The sequence below is a fragment of the Lycium barbarum genome, chromosome 3 (genome assembly GCF_019175385.1).
Source record: "Lycium barbarum isolate Lr01 chromosome 3, ASM1917538v2, whole genome shotgun sequence".
Lineage (NCBI taxonomy): Eukaryota > Viridiplantae > Streptophyta > Magnoliopsida > Solanales > Solanaceae > Lycium > Lycium barbarum.
The window spans coordinates 131,760,631-131,777,841 of NC_083339.1; the positions used below are offsets into that span (position 1 = coordinate 131,760,631).

Consider the following 17,211-nt stretch of genomic DNA (forward strand, 5'->3'; position numbering starts at 1 on the left):
AATAAAAAAAAAAGGAAGAAAAAAAATGGAACTCACCATCTCCAAACTCATGGGGAAAAAAAAAGTGGACCCCATATTATCAAAATCAAGCAGTATAAAAAAAAAAAGTGAACCCCATATTAAAAAAAATATAATGTTAAAAAAAAAGTGCAGACTTTCTATTCGTAGCAAACACTAATATAATAAGGTTTAGATACGGAGTACAAACTACAATGTTATATTAATCGTGTTTTGAACATAGTATATGTATATATATATATATATACATATATATGCATAAAAATAGTGAAAATTAATAATGTCAAAAAAAAAGTGCACCCCATATTAAAAATATTAATATATACTTTATATATAGATATATTATCACTATTAAAAAACAACTACATACACATAAATGCACTATAATCTAAAGTGTTGGCGCACCGGCATAAGACGTCTAGTACTTTATAGAAGAGGGAGTTCATGCCAGGATAGTCGACCATGAACTCCCTCAATGGTCAACTGAAATTAAAAGATGGGGTCCATAAATATTAAAAAGAAAAAAAAATGAATAGGGAACCAAGAAAGGATTGAATGTGAAATAGCAAAAGCAATTGCGGCCCACATTTATATTTTTATTTTTTATATTTATTCTTTATACTACTTACTATTATAGAAGAGGGATAAATTTTTAGGGTATTTAGGTAATTACTCCAAATAAGTTGATTGTTGTATATGTTTTATTAGCTTTTTACTGTGCTGACTTTTTAGCCCTTTGATATAGCCGCGTTGATTTCAAGTGGGGTCATTTATTATTATGACTATGGCCGACAACTTTTTCCAATTAACTTGCCCATTGCTCATATAATCATATTTATGAACCTATTCATAGTTTAAATTTGTTTTCGCTGTATGTATACATTACTGCCTCCTCCCGGTCATATTATTGGATATTTTTAATTTTTAGATTTAGTCCAAAATATATAATCATTTATATCACAAAAAAAGTAATAATTATTTTCTTAAAATTATTTTTCTCAAAGGGTATGTTCAAGCTAAAAACACAATTGCTGGGAAATAATTCCGATTTTCGACGGACTTAACTTCTCGTTTCATCATTCGTTCCATGTACTAATGGCGCGTAGTGCTTTTATTTTCATTTTTTAGAGCATAGGTTTGTTAGATTCAATTGTTTTGACATTAAATTGTGATTATTATTCTTTTTCTTAATAAATTGCATACTGCTATAATTATAGATTCTTTTATTCAGAATTAGATAGTCTGAAACTAATAACGAATTAGTATCGATGACCTAGGTAAGTTGGATCTCAAGAGTTCTAGCAAATAATTGTGTGTCATGACAAATATTCTTTTCGAAACAGGTTATTATCAAAATATATCAAAACTAAATTAAGGAATTCTTAACATTCGTTCACTGTTTTTACATAATTTAATTTCCACATGGCGTTGCTACCTTCGATCTTGCTGCAATAAATGAATCTTGAAATATAAAATTATTCATTTCTTGAACTTTATAATATTTGAAAAAATGTGCTATATTACGTTTGAATACTCATAGTTATTTGGTTTAATGAAAGACAAATTTGATAATAAAAATCCTGCATATAGGGAGAGGTTTACCGATCCATCAGAATTTATGACGATCTGTCAGAATTTTGCTTGCATATATGAGGTAAGTTTTTGCCCAACCATTCGTATTCTGAGATACACCAAAACTTGTGAGTTATTTTTTTTAGTTATAATTTAGAGTCATTTTTAAATTTATGACATAATTTGTACTAAAGGCCGGACAATCCTCAAGGACTTTCGGCAAGGTGATCCGCAGGGAATTACTATCATATTGAGACACAGAAACTATTTTTATAAAACGAGTCAAAACCTAACTTTTTTTTCTCATTCAAAACCTAAAATTGTGGCACAAAAATATCTTATTTATACAAATCAAATGCAATATCCGAGGATAGAAAATGTTTCTGCACGGGCTACACTTATCTCTATCTAGAGCCCGTTTGGATTGGCTTATAGCTTAAAGCTGTTTGCAGCTTATAAGCTGAAAAAAATAAGTTGGGGTAGTCCAACTTATTTTTTTTGGCTTATAAGCTGTTTTCAGCTTATAAGCTGCTTTAGATAAACTAAGTCAAATGGGTCCAATTATTTTTTTGAGCTTATTTTAAGCATAAAATGACTTTAAGCTGGCCAGCCAAACACTCAAAAAAGCTGAAAACAGCTTATAAGCCAACTTATAAGCCAATCCAAACGGGCTCCTAGTCTAGTTTAACTATATAATAAGTATGAGCCTATGGGACGACCAAGGGTAGTTTCGTAAACTCACCCAATTAATTATTAAATTAGAAGATCACATATTCATTAATTCTACCGTCTTCTACGGTGTTCTGCCCTTTCCCTTTCTTCATCCATTAGTTTTCTACTGGCTTCTTCTCTCTCTATCCTTCTCTCGATCTTTACGGCTTTAAATCTGTATCTTTTGATCTTAAAAATCCTGTGTTGTCACTTACTGTTTACACTAATTCGCTCCAAAACCCTGTAATTAATTCAGTTTAGGGGTTACAGATCTGTTTTCATCCAATATGTTTTGGAAGCTCACTAATCTTTCTTGTTCCCGGTATGTACTCGATTTATCTACCTTTACTGTTGTATTTTAATTATACCAACAAATTGTCCTCTCCTTGTTAGATTCAATTTCCTTTTTCCTAATTAGTGTTGGATTCGTTCAACGAGTTAATCTGGTGCAAAGTGTATTACTTGTGTTAAGGGTTGAACTTTCCTGTTCATTTATGAGTGGGAAAAATTGGTAGTATATAATGAATATTGTTCACTTTGTTGTATTAAGAGTTGATTTCTTAGATGGTCATTTTTTTGTTAAAGAAAATTGTAATCAAGAAAAAAGGCGACTTTCTTAGATAATAACTCAGTTGAATGACCATCTGAGAAATCAACCCGTGTTTTAACTGTGTCAAACGTATGTAAATTTGAAAGCTTGCTCACTGGATTTTACTTCTCTATGTAAATGCTTATTATTATTATTATTATTATTATTATTATTATTATTATTATTTATACAGAATAAATGAAAAAAAAAGTACTATCTTTTATCATATATACTGTATGATCACTCTCTAATTGATTTGGTTTTTTAATTTCTGTCCCTTTAAATTGCACAAATGCGTTACATTAATGGCTTCAATTTTGTTATTAAGCTGTCTTTGATTCTCAGGTTGGTTTCTTGTTTTTCTTTACTTAGGGTTGTGTATAAAACTGTAAAGATTGGCTGTGAAATCAGAAATTTTATTCAGCCCCGTCCCTTTTCTCTTCATTCAAGTTTGAATTCTGTCATGTAACAGTTTTGAACATTTGTCCTATATTTTTGTTGGTTTCTTCTTGTTTTCTCTTCTTTATTTAAGGTTTGCTCCTATGCTGTAATAATTGTCCGTTCGTGCGACTCTTCTACTATATTAATTATGTTTTATGCATTCAACGATTTCGGGAATCCTGGGATTTCGTTAGTTGTATAGAGATATTACTGTATATTGATAATAGAGGAATATTCTTGATGGGAAATATAGGAAAAGTTGTATAGTAACCAAGCTGTGTTTCTAGACTAGATATTATTGCACTAATGTTCCTCATTCTTCCAAAATGGCAATTTTTTTTCCTATCTGGTTTTATAATTTTAAGGAACTTTGTGTATTTAGTTTTATCAGCCTGGAGTGTTATTTTGATAATATAGGAATTTTCTTGCTTGGAAGTACTCCCTCGGTTTGTTGTTTGTCGTTTGACACGACACGGAGTTTAAGAAAATAAAGAAACTTTTGTATGTTGTGGTCTTAAACAAAAAATGTGAGTAATGTATCAAAATGTTTGATGAAATTCCCCAGTGAAACGAAGATAACCTCAACAACTGCTGCTATCAAGCTCTTCCATTAACATTGAGCACTGATCCTCGATATTTTTCATTACATTTTGCCTCGTTCTTACTTGGAAATTAGAATTGTTTCACAATAGCCCCTAGCTTTTCACACAGTGGATAAAAAAGGATTACATGATGAAGAAAAGGATAATATGTTTCTTTAGTTTCTGACTGGTGTATTTCATTGTTTATTCTGTAGCTTTGCATTTCCAACCGAATCTGCAATAGGAACTCCGGCCTGTATTGCAGCAGGAGTCTTATCAAGAAAAAGTACGATCAAAAGGTATGATAATGACTTTTGGAAGACGAGTTCAATTAATGCATTAATTTATTGACTTATACTTCAATATATATGTGTCACTATTTGGATGTGAAGATGGAAGATATTTGGTCTTGTGGAGTGACATTATATGTGATGCTGTTTGGTGCTTATCCTTCAATAATCTTAATGATAAATTTCAGCCTATGTATAGACTATAGTTCATTTTTAAGTTATAATTGGCTTTTGTTTGACTTTCTTTGTCTCAACCGTTGTTTCTATCGAGTGGTTTAGTTGAAACCATTGTTAGATATTGCTTTACATGTGGCACGTCACGTTTTCTTTCCCAAGGGCTTGGTACTGCAAGGTCTAGACTGATCAATTTCATTTCAAAGATTTGAGGATTTTTTTTTTTTTTTTTTTTGATATGGTTATATCTTGATACTAATTGCTTGTGGCTAATGCCATGTCATAATTATCAATTCTAACTCATCAAGACTCGACTCTTAATATTGCTTTAATGAACTTCTCATGGGCTTGAGACTTGGGACTTTTTGTTGTTTCTCCTACTAAATTGAATCTGAACTTATTTGTCGTCATCTTTACTATGTGTATGCAGAGATGGCGGCTCTGAAAAATTTGAGCAAGATAGAAGGTGGAAGCAGTTGAAAGATGCAAATAGCTAACCTTTGCTCTCTTTGGGTGGATTTCATCGGTGATTTTTCGATTTTGTCCAACAATGGAATATCTTTTATTTCCTCTAACCATGCATCTATTTTAATCATGTTTTCCCTCTTTTTCTGTTTTTTGCTGTGTTGCATGTGTTGGTTAGGGCTTCATATAAATAATGGAAGTTGATTTACGGTTCCGGGCATTTGCTAATTTAGCCTTCGGTTATACATATATTATCTTCTTCTTTTGGGTACTTTTTTCTGGAAGTTTTTTAATGCATGCCAATAATTTTATCGGATTTGTTTGCGTCTGCTTTTTCCCTCACCATCAACCAATTTTACTTGCATCATTGCAGTATTCTTCAGCTAGGTTTCCTTTTCTTTTTCCTCAAATTTTTTATTGTTTTGTTTCTGGTGAGATTTGACTGACCAAACTGAATAGTTTGTTGCTATTTTGACATTGCCGAATTTGATCCATTTAGTTGGAATTAAATAAATATAATGGTCACACAAATTTTGTTTTACAGGCTTTTGAAAGTGGAATATGCTCTAGATTAAGGGACAATATTGAGACTGTAAGGTAATTTCTGCACTTTTTTGCTCTAATGTTATATGCTTTGTTACAATGAAAAATGGTTGTGAGTTAATATTTCATGTTATACACTATAGATGTATGTACTTCAGAAGACTAAATTAAATATTAAGAATACAGAATGTAGGCTTTAACGATAAACGTATGAAATCAGATTTCTGACAATAAAAGAAAGATGGACGTAGCCCAAATTGAGCAGACAGCAGACATTCATGTTTTTGTTCCAAAAATGCTGACAAAAACATAGGCTTTATATCACATACATAGCAATGAAACCTAAAAAAGGCAGCAACTTTTAGAAAGACAATCGAAAGACTATGATGTGAGATGGCATCGTCTCTCTGAAAGTTCTACTACTAATTATTCTGATCAAACTTATTCTTCTTTTGAACCTCAAAGCATGATAACGGGGCAAGCTGCTATCTTCATTAGAAACAAACCAACTTCTTCCTAGAATGGTTGGTTGAACTAAACTCTGATAACGTTAACAACCATGGTACATGCTTTTGTTAATCTGCAAAAGGTTGTGCTTAGCGGTACTCTGTGTTCTTGTCAGCCGAGAGAGGGGATACCACTTCTGCAATGGAAGCTTCTTCTTTACTTTTCAAATCACAATAATTGATTCTTTGTATTATGTTGTAGGAGGAGTTTGTGGTGGTTAGCTTCAAAATGTATAGAAATTGGTTGCAAAGACTTTAAGCTATAAAACAATGTTACGAACAGATTAATCTTATTCAATGCATAATGATGCAGATACAAAAGATATGAAAGCTCCAAGCACATAAAACAAGGCCTTTGCGGTGCACTTTCGGTGAGTTAATTAAGTAGATTTCTTGAATGATAAAATTTCCCAGTATTGCTAGAAAGGGTGTGATTCCTATATACCACTCTCTGCTATGTGTCACTAAATTCATTATTTTCCTTAAGATCTACAACTGATATATGTTTCTTGTCAAAGTAAATTATTCAGTATTACAAATTTGAGCGGTCTTTCTTTGCTGCTTTAATTTTTGAGTATTGATTTGTTCATGAGTGTCTACATGCGAATTCTACTTCTCCTTTTTCCTCTTTTCCAGTTCACCCTTTACCGTAACATTCCTTTATTCTTTTCATTTATCTTAAGTTGTGAGGCCAGGGGGGTTGTTTTATTTATGAGATATTGAGTTGATCCAAAATATCGAACTTCCCCCCTTGGATTAGTGTTCAATACATATCTACTTATTCATGTATAAACACACACCCCTCCTACATAAATAAGAATTGAATAAGAACTGATGGCACGTAATAAAAGATTACCCCCGCTTTTAGAACTCTTGCACAACATGAAATTTTTTCCACTAGCCGCAGGAGCATTAAAATTTTTTTTAAAAAAAATCGTCAAATCTTTGAAATGAATCTAACAGAATGTTGTTGCTCATCTCACTCCTACAAAGTTGGAAATTATAAACTTGGAGCAGCAGTAATAGTGACAGTAATACGATAGGTATCCTTTTGTGGGTTGGTTACTTCTATTTTCTGATGGTAGTTACCGTTACCGGAGTTTCTAATGGTTTGGCTTCAGTAGGATATTTGCCCTAGAATTTTTTTACTTACAATGTTGTTAATATTTATCTTGATTTGCAATTTATTCCTTCTTCTGATTCTGTTAGTAACAACAAGATATTCTTATGAGTCAATATACTACTTGCTTAGTTTCGCAATCTTTTATTTTTCTTTTTAGAAACTTGCTTAATTTCACAATATTTTAGTTTTATTTTTGGAGCATTTAGTGCTATTATGATTGTCCTCTTCTCCACCTAACTCTATGCATCAGGTTCAGCTGAAAAAGAAGTAGATTTCCCTCTTTTGCAGGCTGCCCTTAGCATTAAGCAATCAATACCTTCAAAATATTATGCCTAAATCCATTATGATCTTCATGTTAACAATTATTGTTGAAAACTTGAAATATTTCTTGCTTGATGTTGGTCCTTTATTGAATTTGCAGATCATGTGCTTTAAAGCTGATATTTTTAGTTGGTCTATTGCTTTGTTTCCCTTTTCCTTTCTCTTGAGAAGTTATTCAACGTTTCGAACGCCTCCTTAAGTGAACCTGTCACTTGATTAGTGCTGAAAATACTGATTACAATTATTGTCATATAAATGAAATATCATTTCTTACGAGATTGTGTATCCGTACAACAAATTTGTGTTCAAATAAGAAAGGTGCAAAGTTCAGATTTACTGTTGGAAATGATTTTACAGTCTGCATAAGTTCACTGCCCTTAACTCTTTCGTGTCTACTTGTCAGAGGCTATCAGGAGCATCATTATTTGTTGTTGCAAATCGTGATACATCCAAAGTGCTCTTTCTCCAGAAGAAATAGCAAAAGATAAGGAAGCTGCCTGTTCTACCTTTAATTATGTTTTTTGGTTTTTGGTCATGGCCTTTAATTATGTTGATGAACAATGAACTGAAATTCTTTTCGCTGAAGTTAAACTATATCTAACTAAAGTAAAATTCTGAACTGATTAACAGTTTGCTATATCTGCATCTGTAATGCAACTGAAAAATGACAATCTTAAATCGTGGCCTTTGACTATGAGAAGGGCACGAGTTTCAGAAATGCATAAGCACTCTATGAATGTTCTTCTGACATTTTCTTTTATAATATGGACAGGCTTTTAAAACCCAATTCAATATCAACCATTTAAAATTTAGCTCTACATTTTTGTGAGACAGTCATCCTCTTCAAATTCTCCTGATTTAGGTGCTTAATCTGGAGGCCGTCGACAAAAGTTTACCTGGAGAATTATGAGGTGTAGTGCATTCATCGGACAAGGTCTATTTGAGGATTTGATTGACTGGTGCTACACATTGTCTTGGATCTATATGCTTTGTTTGTGTGATGTTTGCATCAAAATTTTGTTTATAGATGTAAGATAAGAGTATCCTGTAGGAAATTTTACTTTGCATAGTAGTTATGGTTTAAGGATCTCTTCTACTTTTCTAGAGCATTCGTCAATTGGTTTTGATTTTTTTAAATGGTAAGATATTCACAGCCTTTAGGCAGGTAGCATTTTTTGTGTTCTCGGTGTGAAGTGGAAACGAGATTATAATATTAAGCTTAGATTTTTTATTGGTTAGATTGAAGTGTTTGATACAACTTATTTAGACTTTATAATATATTTTTTTGTTTAGACAATATAAAATATGCTAATCTCTTTTAATTGGCAGTATGAAGTATTGAAACTTTATTAGTAGTAACTAGATGTGATATGCCCGTGCAAGCACGGGCCCAAAACAGGTCTTTAAATCGAAAAGTTTGGTTCAAATCCAAGCAACAACGTAACTTTCATTAACAGGTTCTGGAAACTCATGTCAATTAACTCCCAATTATATAGTTATGAAAGAAGACAACACTAACACATTACGTACAATCATTCTAGTAATGTTGTAAGTAAATGAATGAATCTGCAAAGCCTGAAGTAGATTTATCTTCTACCAGTCCAAATCATCTTCAATTTCAACCCAGACTTTGGCTTTGGTTTCCAGGTGTGGTTTCCAAAATTTCTCTGCTACCAATCCAGTTTAGCGGTAGCGTCTGTTGCATTTCGGACAAAATACCATACCCACAGGCCCAGCCGAACCAAGCCTCCCAGGCCACAAGCAATAAACAGGTAGATCCTCAGACTGAGTTCTGTGAAACTTTATCATAAACAATGATTGTCTCGCATTAAAAGATGATCAGTTGAACAGGAGCTGCAACACCTTCGGAATTAAACCTACACAAAATGTACATCATCTTAGAGTAAGTTCAGTTTCTCCTTTAATCGTGGGTCTTTCTTAGCTAAACTATCCAGCATTTTTATATTTTTGAATTAACAGTGATATGAGCAACTGCATTACAGTTATCACTGGTACCAACTGCGTATTGATGTCATTATCATTTATCACTACCTAAGACTAATATCCAATGCAATATATCTAATCTGAAATGCATGAATTGGTGGAACTTACCAAGACCTGAATGAGAAGATGTAACAGGGATCTCGCAAAGAAGATTTTGTTTCATTGTAGCAACTGTAGATTTATGGCCAGTACCACCATAATGAATCTTATAACAGGAGCTGCTGATGTTAAAATGGAACATCTTAACATTCTGTGTAGATGCATTGCATGCACATTATGTCGTGGATAATAAGGTGTCAAGGTAGAGCAAGTTCCATGTCGACCGCAGTGATATAATTTTCTCTTCCCATATGGAAGAGAGTCATTACAACTCATTTAAAAAGAAACCTACAGACAATAAAAGCAGGAGATTGTTAATAATTATTACAATCAGTGTTTTATTCAGATTTTAGTGATCTGAAGAAGGCACTTTTTGGCTAACCTTCCTTTCATGACCAGAACTAAAAATTTTGGTACAACATTTGGGCAAATGGCTTAATGAAAATCATGAAAAGTTTGCATTTTTATTTGCACGTGACATATTAGATTTATACAAATACATTCGTGCAAGTAAAAGATAAAATGAACCTGGATTTAACCATGTTCTTAACCAGTAAGTACATCTGTGGTAGATAGAGCTTTCAAGGGATTGTCATCGTGAGCAGAGCTCAAAGACATGAAATGATGTGAACGCATCTTGCTTGACAGTGGCTGAGATACCCTGATACAAAAGCAAATCCTTTTAGCCTAATATATGAAAAATTACAAAGAGTATAATAATCCAATTCATTATTACCTCAGAATAACAACATTATAGAAAGATAATCTTATTTTGTCCAATCTACATAATAACAAAGGGTTTTCTAAGGAGACGTTAACTTCCAAGGTCATAACTTACCCTATTTAGCCTAGACTTTAGCCTAGAATCTATCCGACTTCCTTATTTATTCTTATATTAAAAGGATAATTATAATTATTCATAAGCTTTGTACTTCTGAGTTTCTAGGTTACAAAATTAGAAACTCAGAAGTTACTTTTTAGCAATTAGCAGTTTTCTCTCTTGCCAGGCTAAGAGATATTTTCACAGCGTACATAGTAAATAGAAAATTTAAGTCAACGAAAGTCATGTGGTATATAAAGCCAACAACAGGGAAAAGGTTATAAACCATGTACGCTATCAAATACTCAATTTAGCTGCAAATACATGGAGCTAAAAATTTGTAGAACTTCTAAAATGTTGCATGGAATCTGTCTCCAAAAGGCAGAGAAGAAAAGTTCCAATCTTCTTGGATCATTAGTCTTTGTAAGACCTCATATGTGAGGGCAGGCCACAACAACTTGGCATGAATCCTCTTTGTCTATCCAAGATTCTTCGTTTCCTGTAAAATCGGTTCTTTCTTGTCATCCCAGTTTTCAAGCTAAGGTGACCTGCAATTCAGGTTCAGATTAAGGAAACAATGCACACGGGCCCAACACAGGTTCAGAAAAAGGTTACTTTTTTCTGTAAATTGAACCAGAACAACAAATGGTTGTTGCTACTCTTTTAAACCAAAGAAAACTAAAACCAAAAAACATTATATAGTACCCTAATGAAGCCGTGAATAGGTAGGCTTCTTACTCAAGGTAAGTTTATTACTTTAAACCCTTTAGGCTAAGCTCTTTTTTGGTTCTCTATCGTATATTAATTTCTGCGTATTCGGGATTCATCACAATCAATTTGAAGCTACTCCTCTTTCATGAATTAAATCACAAATCCTAAAATACCACTTGAGCGAAGAAAAGAAACCCTTTTCCCTTCGGCAGAAAATATCACAAAAGGAACAAATTAATGACGAAAAAGAAAAATAATAACCATAGAGCCCCGAAACTGGAAACTTTGAGGAGAAACTGAAGAAGATTAGAGGAAAACTCAAATTGCTAACCTAAGCTAATCTAGTACTCTAGAAAATGGCGATATCTACAGAGAGACCTATTATTCTCGTATTTGTTGCAGCCTGGAAAATGTACCTGCGTTTTTTTCAGCATATTCTTAAATTGTGAAGTTAGCTTTTATAGTATTTTATTAAGTTACAAAAGCTAAAAGTCCCACATTTCTTGTTCGAAACTTGACAATATAAATTTAGCAGCAGTCTAAACAATTACCATGCTCAACAGTAACACCGACTACATGAAACAATTGTAATACCGTGCACTAATCCAGCCTTGAGTTGATTTTTTGTTTCAATTTTGCTGCTTTGTGGGCACTTTTAATTGTCAAGTTAAATGCCGCAGCCTTCTTAGTCTTCCCTACCCTTGCTCTTTCCTACCCATTTCTCTTACACATATTATCAAACACCTTGTACTTAAATCCCCAAAAACTCTAGTTTCTACTTTTTAGAAGACGATGCTCAAATTAGAGGAGTTCAAAAATTAAAACCTGATATCTGAAAATTGCAGCAATAAAATAGCTTCAACTACTATCAACGACAAAGGCAAAATATTTCATCATACAGCAACGCCTCATTCTAAGCCAACAGAAGGTTAAAATAAATTAAACTCTCCTATAATTTCTTTCTGTATATTCCTGTACTGTTATATCATATTTAATTCACTCAATTATAAAAAACAATGGCTACATAAAAAACACAATCCCACATTTGAAATCTAACACTAAAGATCAAAATCCGCTACACATCCAGAGAATGGTAAAAAAAAAAAAAAAAAATCTTGCAATCCTTTTTTGACTCATATCTTGGTAATAATCAAAACTTTATGAAACCACAGAACTAAATCCATCAAATGCCCAAATACATTGACAAATGTGAAGTTATGTATTCTGAGTGAAATTGAACATAATAAATAAACCCAAGAATCAGCAAGCGGGAAAACTAAAAGGAGAAATTTAAAACTGATCCAAATTTTTACTTTATTAGAAGAGTCAAAACCAAAGATAAAATTGGAGACGAACGGAGAAGAGTTCAAAAACAAATACCTGAAAATTGCAGCAACGGTCTGAGATACAGATAGATTTATTTTTATTTTTGATATATAGCTTGTTGATTTGCTAATAGAGATTATAGCTTGTGCTGATAGAGATTTGGTGATAAAGATATGGTGGTAGATATTTTGTTGATAGAGATAGTAGATTTGAGAAGGCTCTGGAAAAAAAGAAAAGGGCATGTGAAGAGGTCAGAGCCTTCTGGACTTTTTTGCTTAATAAAGTAAATACAAAATGTCATAATTGCCCCTAGACGGACGACGATCCAATTGTTTCACTCATGCTTCTATATTAGTAGAAATATGTATTCTAAGGATATCAATTGAAGCAAAGAACCTTCAAATATTGTGAAATTTGTTGTAACTAAATCATTCCCTTTATGGACTAATCCTCTTCAATATTTCTTTTCAGGTCATGAAAAAGTTTCATCCGACAACAATTTACTTTTGTTATCGACCACCGTAACATATTTCATACATATGTTAGTCCACCTATAATTCACTATTTCTGTCTTTCTAGCAAGCTCACTGTATAACTTTGTTCTCCAAACGAATATAGTATACTACGAAGCATAATATGTTAATATTTTGTTTAATCATATTTTCTTTATTTCCATCTCATTAGTGTAACGCAAAATGCCCGTGCCTTGCACGGGCACGGGCTATCTAGTATATATAAACGCTTGCTTTTTTGGTCGTCCTCACAGGACCTTTTTGGCATTTCATTGAGCTGGTTTTCACTGGGTGAACTGCATTGAACATTTGGAATTGGTACGAAAAAGATAGAGGTTTTTGATTTAAGGACTTTTGCATTCCACACTTAAAGAGTTACGCGTGTTTCCAACTTTAGGATTTTGTGGTCCCTCTTTCATTTTGGCTCTGGTGCAATTCAATATTGTTCAATTGCAACTACGCAATTTAATAAATAAGAATTTTTTTTTGTGATGATATGCTACTGCCAAATTCAGTCTGCTTGCAACCCTTTTCTTTCACGGAAAAAGTGCAAATATACCCTTTAATTTTATAATTTAGAACAGATATATCCTTCGTTAAAAGGTGATATATATATACCTTTGCCGTCACGCAAATGGTACAAATATACACCTGTCATTACACAAATGGTGCAAATATATTATTTTCGCTTATATAAATTTTTTAAAATCATTTAGCTTATTTTTTTTAATTAAACAACAGCCACGTGATTTTAAAAAACATATCTACCCATTTTTTTAGTAGACTTATTTTTGTAAAGCCACGTGGTAATTTTTTTCTGGTGGGTCGGGTCTGGTTCGTTTAAAAAAATATCTCCGTGACTTTAAAAAAAATGGGTAGACTTATCACGTGGCTTTAAAAAAATGGGTAGACTTATCACCCAGACCCGATCCACCAGAAAAAAATTATCACGTGGGTTTTAAAAAATAAGTCTACCAAAAAATAAATGGGTAGATAAACTAAATGATTTTAGAAAAAGCTTCTTAGCAAAAAAGGTGTATTTGCACCATTTGTGTAGCAGCAGGGTATGTCTCCTCTAAATCGCAAAGTTGAGGGGTGTATTTCCACCTTTTCCCTTTCTTTTATAAGCTTCTGTCAAAGAATATTATTCTTTTTCGTTTTAATTTGTTTCTTTACTTTTCTTTTTAGAACGTTTTAAAGAAAATATCTTTTTCCCTTTTTCATAATTCTTTAATTTCAACTTTTCACATGCCATGTTTAAGACCACAAATTAAAGAATATTGGTACATTCTACATATCTTTAGTTTAAGCCACAAGAGTGCAAAGTATTATTTACTTTCTTAATTAAACTCCGTATCAAATCAAAATCTGACAAACAAATTGAAATGGAGTAAAACATATACTCCTATAGTTTCAACTTTCCTCGTGACATGTTTAAGACCATAAAATTGAAAAGTATTCTTTATTTTTTAAACTTCGTGTCAAGTCAAATCAGACAAACAAATTGAAACAGGAGAGTAAAACATATACTCCTATAGTTCCTGTAGGAGTTTCTTATAGCTGAATAGAAAATATTTTGTCAATCAAATATGTGCCAGTTGGAAGCACATTAATAGAGAATTCATGCTTTAATAACTTAACCATCTCATTTAAATTCCAAATGAGAGAGTTGAGCATTTATTTCTAATTTCCTAACCAGTCTGAATTATTTTGTTTCACCGCAAAAGTTGAAAGGATAACAGTAACACTTATTATTATATCCTTCCCCGGTTTGGATTGTGTAAATAAATGGATATTATAAATTAATTACTTGATATTTTTCGAAAAAACTATTAAAAGTGCCATATTTTATGATAACTTTTACTTCATTTGTGATGATATTATAAGAGACAAATATTTTTTTAATACAAAGAGAATATTAATATTAAGAACTAATACATATTATACAAAAAAAAAAAAAAAGGTTCTTTTTGGTTAGACATTATACAAAGTTTGACTTCCCTTGGATACAGAATTTTCCATGAAATGATGTATTATAAAAGGCTGCTATATATTTTTACGACAAAGTGCACAACATTGTGGCATTTCAAAAAAATTCCGACAAAATGCACAACATTATGTCTATTCTGATCGTGAATTTGTTTCTTAATTTTTAGGTTTAAGAATTTGTCATATCTAATTAATCTTATTGCAGCAAAAAAAAAAAAATAGTTTTGACTTCAATTTAAGATTCATAGATAATATCTATTGTTGTGCTGACAATCAAATAATTAAGCGCACAATTAGGTAAATGATGCAATCTGATATAAAGTCAATCGAAATCAATTTAAGCTTCAATTCATGGATAAAAGATATGAGTCATTAATTCTACGGTAAAGCTCAATTTGAATTATAAGACATTATATTTACAAAAACTTGTAATGAAGTAATTAAAAAGGAGCATTTATAGCATGCATTTATTTGAAAACAAAAAGAAAGTCTAAAACAAAAAACAAAAAAAAAAATCTTCATCTTCTTTAACTTTCAAACACTTTTGTACTATGATTTAATTTTAAGAAGTTTGTAGAAATATCTAACTTTTCTTTCGATAAGTTAATGCCACAAAGAGCAGAAAATATTAAAATAAGCATGATTTAAATTTTAGTGTTGATAATTTTTTATTTATTAGATTTTTTTAAAAAAAAAAAAGAGTAAAAGATGAGTTATGCATCGTAAAGTGGTTTATTGACACCGGAAAGTGATTTAGAGCCCGTTTGGATTGACTTATAAGTTGCTGAAAACAGCTTATAAGCTGTTTGACTAGCCAGCTTAAAGTCATTTTGTGCTTAAAATAAGCTCAAAAAAATAATTGGGCCCGTTTGACTTAGCTTATCTAAAGCAGCTTATAAATTGTTTTTTTTTAAGCCCATCCAAGCAGGCTTTTAGTGACTTTTGTGTTAGTATACTCAAAGTAAAGTGACTTTTGTGTTAAAAATTTTGTGAAAAAAGGTGATAGTTAAGTATCATCTTTAAAATTTACCCTCAAGAAGTACAACACCATCTTAACAAAAAAAAGAAAAGAAAAAAAAGGACAACCAAAATTCAACCCCATTAGATATTCCATGGCAAATTTGGATTCGTTGGTCAGTATAAAAATCTCATCTTTGTTATTATCTTCTATTCTTGAATTTGTTGCTTAAGAATGAGGAAATTAGTTAAAATGGGTCTTTACAAAATGAATAGAGGTTTCCGATTATCTTCTATCATGAATTTGCTACTTTTTTGTTGATTTTTTTTAGGTTGTTGAATTAGCTAATTATTTTAGTTTGACGGCATTTGTTGTACCTCTAATAGAGTAGTAGTTGCAAGTATTAGAAATTGACCGCGGCAGATTTATGGTTTACTATATGGGTTCAACAGAACCCAATAGCTTTAACTCAAATTCAGTATTTGTATGAACTGAATAATTTAGTAGGCGTTTGGTCATGAAAACCAAATATTTTTTACTTTATTTGGAATTTTGAAGTTGGAGTTGTCTTTATTTGGAATTTTATGGTCCTTCCCTTTTGCTTGCACTCCTCTAGTTCCGCCTTTATTTGTTGCATCCAAGTGCCATTAATAACGGCGAACCGCTCTCGAATGTTTGTCCATAATTCTTCCGCTTCCTCTTTATGTGTAATCGTTGAGCGAAGCGTCGGTTCTATAGTGTTGCAAATCCACGACACCAACAGTGAGTTTGTAGTCCACCAATCTTCCAAGTCTGGCGACTCTTCATCTGGCTTCTTGATCATACCGTCAACGAAGCTGATTCATTTCCTTGCTCTTAGGGATGTACTCATGGATCTAGCTCATTCTTCATAATTTTCACCCTTCAATTGGACATGTGTCACCACAATTCCAGGGTTATCATTCAACGTAATGTCGTAGGGAGAGATTATTTTTCTTTGGGTTTTGTTTTCTTCACCAGCCCTTCCTTTGTTGGTATTGCCGGTTTCTTTATCGTCACCTGCTATGGTTTTAGGGTTTTTTTGTTCTTTTCAACGTGGCTCTGATACCATGTTAAAATCGAGACAGAGACGAGAATTTAGAGAGACAAGAATAATGAGAGAATTCTTTTATGCTTTGTATTCATCGTAATGACCTCCTTATATAGAAGTAAGGTCTTCCTCTCCTAGTCTAATAAGGTAACCCTATTCTAATAGAGCTATAATTCCTATATTACCATAATTACAATTGTACCATGAATAAAGGGAAAAGGGTAAAAAATGCCCCTCTACTTTGGGAAAAGGGCTAAAAATATCCTCCAAATATATTTTGGGTCAAAAATACCCCTTCCGTCATTAAAGTTTTCAAATATAGCCCTGTCTTAACGAAAATTCGCAACATAACCCGATTTCATTTTTAAATCCGCTCCATTTAAAACCGA

General features: G+C 32.3%; 2 long non-coding RNA genes across 6 annotated transcripts; one reads left to right on the top strand and one right to left on the bottom strand.

The window, feature by feature from the left end:
* Positions 1 to 2,370: 2,370 nt before the first annotated feature.
* LOC132632584 (uncharacterized) lies at positions 2,371 to 12,969 on the top strand. 4 transcript variants are annotated; one of them, XR_009579436.1, is made up of 8 exons: positions 2,371 to 2,623; positions 4,128 to 4,211; positions 4,807 to 4,902; positions 5,386 to 5,438; positions 6,204 to 6,261; positions 7,738 to 9,106; positions 9,178 to 9,237; positions 12,766 to 12,969. It is a non-coding gene; the product is annotated as an uncharacterized LOC132632584 (long non-coding RNA). The 4 variants fall into 4 exon arrangements; XR_009579435.1 differs by having other exon boundaries at positions 9,186 to 9,237; XR_009579434.1 differs by having other exon boundaries at positions 7,738 to 9,237.
* LOC132632585 (uncharacterized) lies at positions 8,764 to 12,550 on the bottom strand. 2 transcript variants are annotated; one of them, XR_009579439.1, is made up of 4 exons: positions 12,349 to 12,548; positions 9,966 to 10,805; positions 9,447 to 9,725; positions 8,764 to 9,211 (listed from the first exon to the last, which is right to left on the bottom strand). It is a non-coding gene; the product is annotated as an uncharacterized LOC132632585 (long non-coding RNA). The 2 variants fall into 2 exon arrangements; XR_009579438.1 differs by having other exon boundaries at positions 9,447 to 10,805; positions 12,349 to 12,550.
* Positions 12,970 to 17,211: the final 4,242 nt, after the last annotated feature.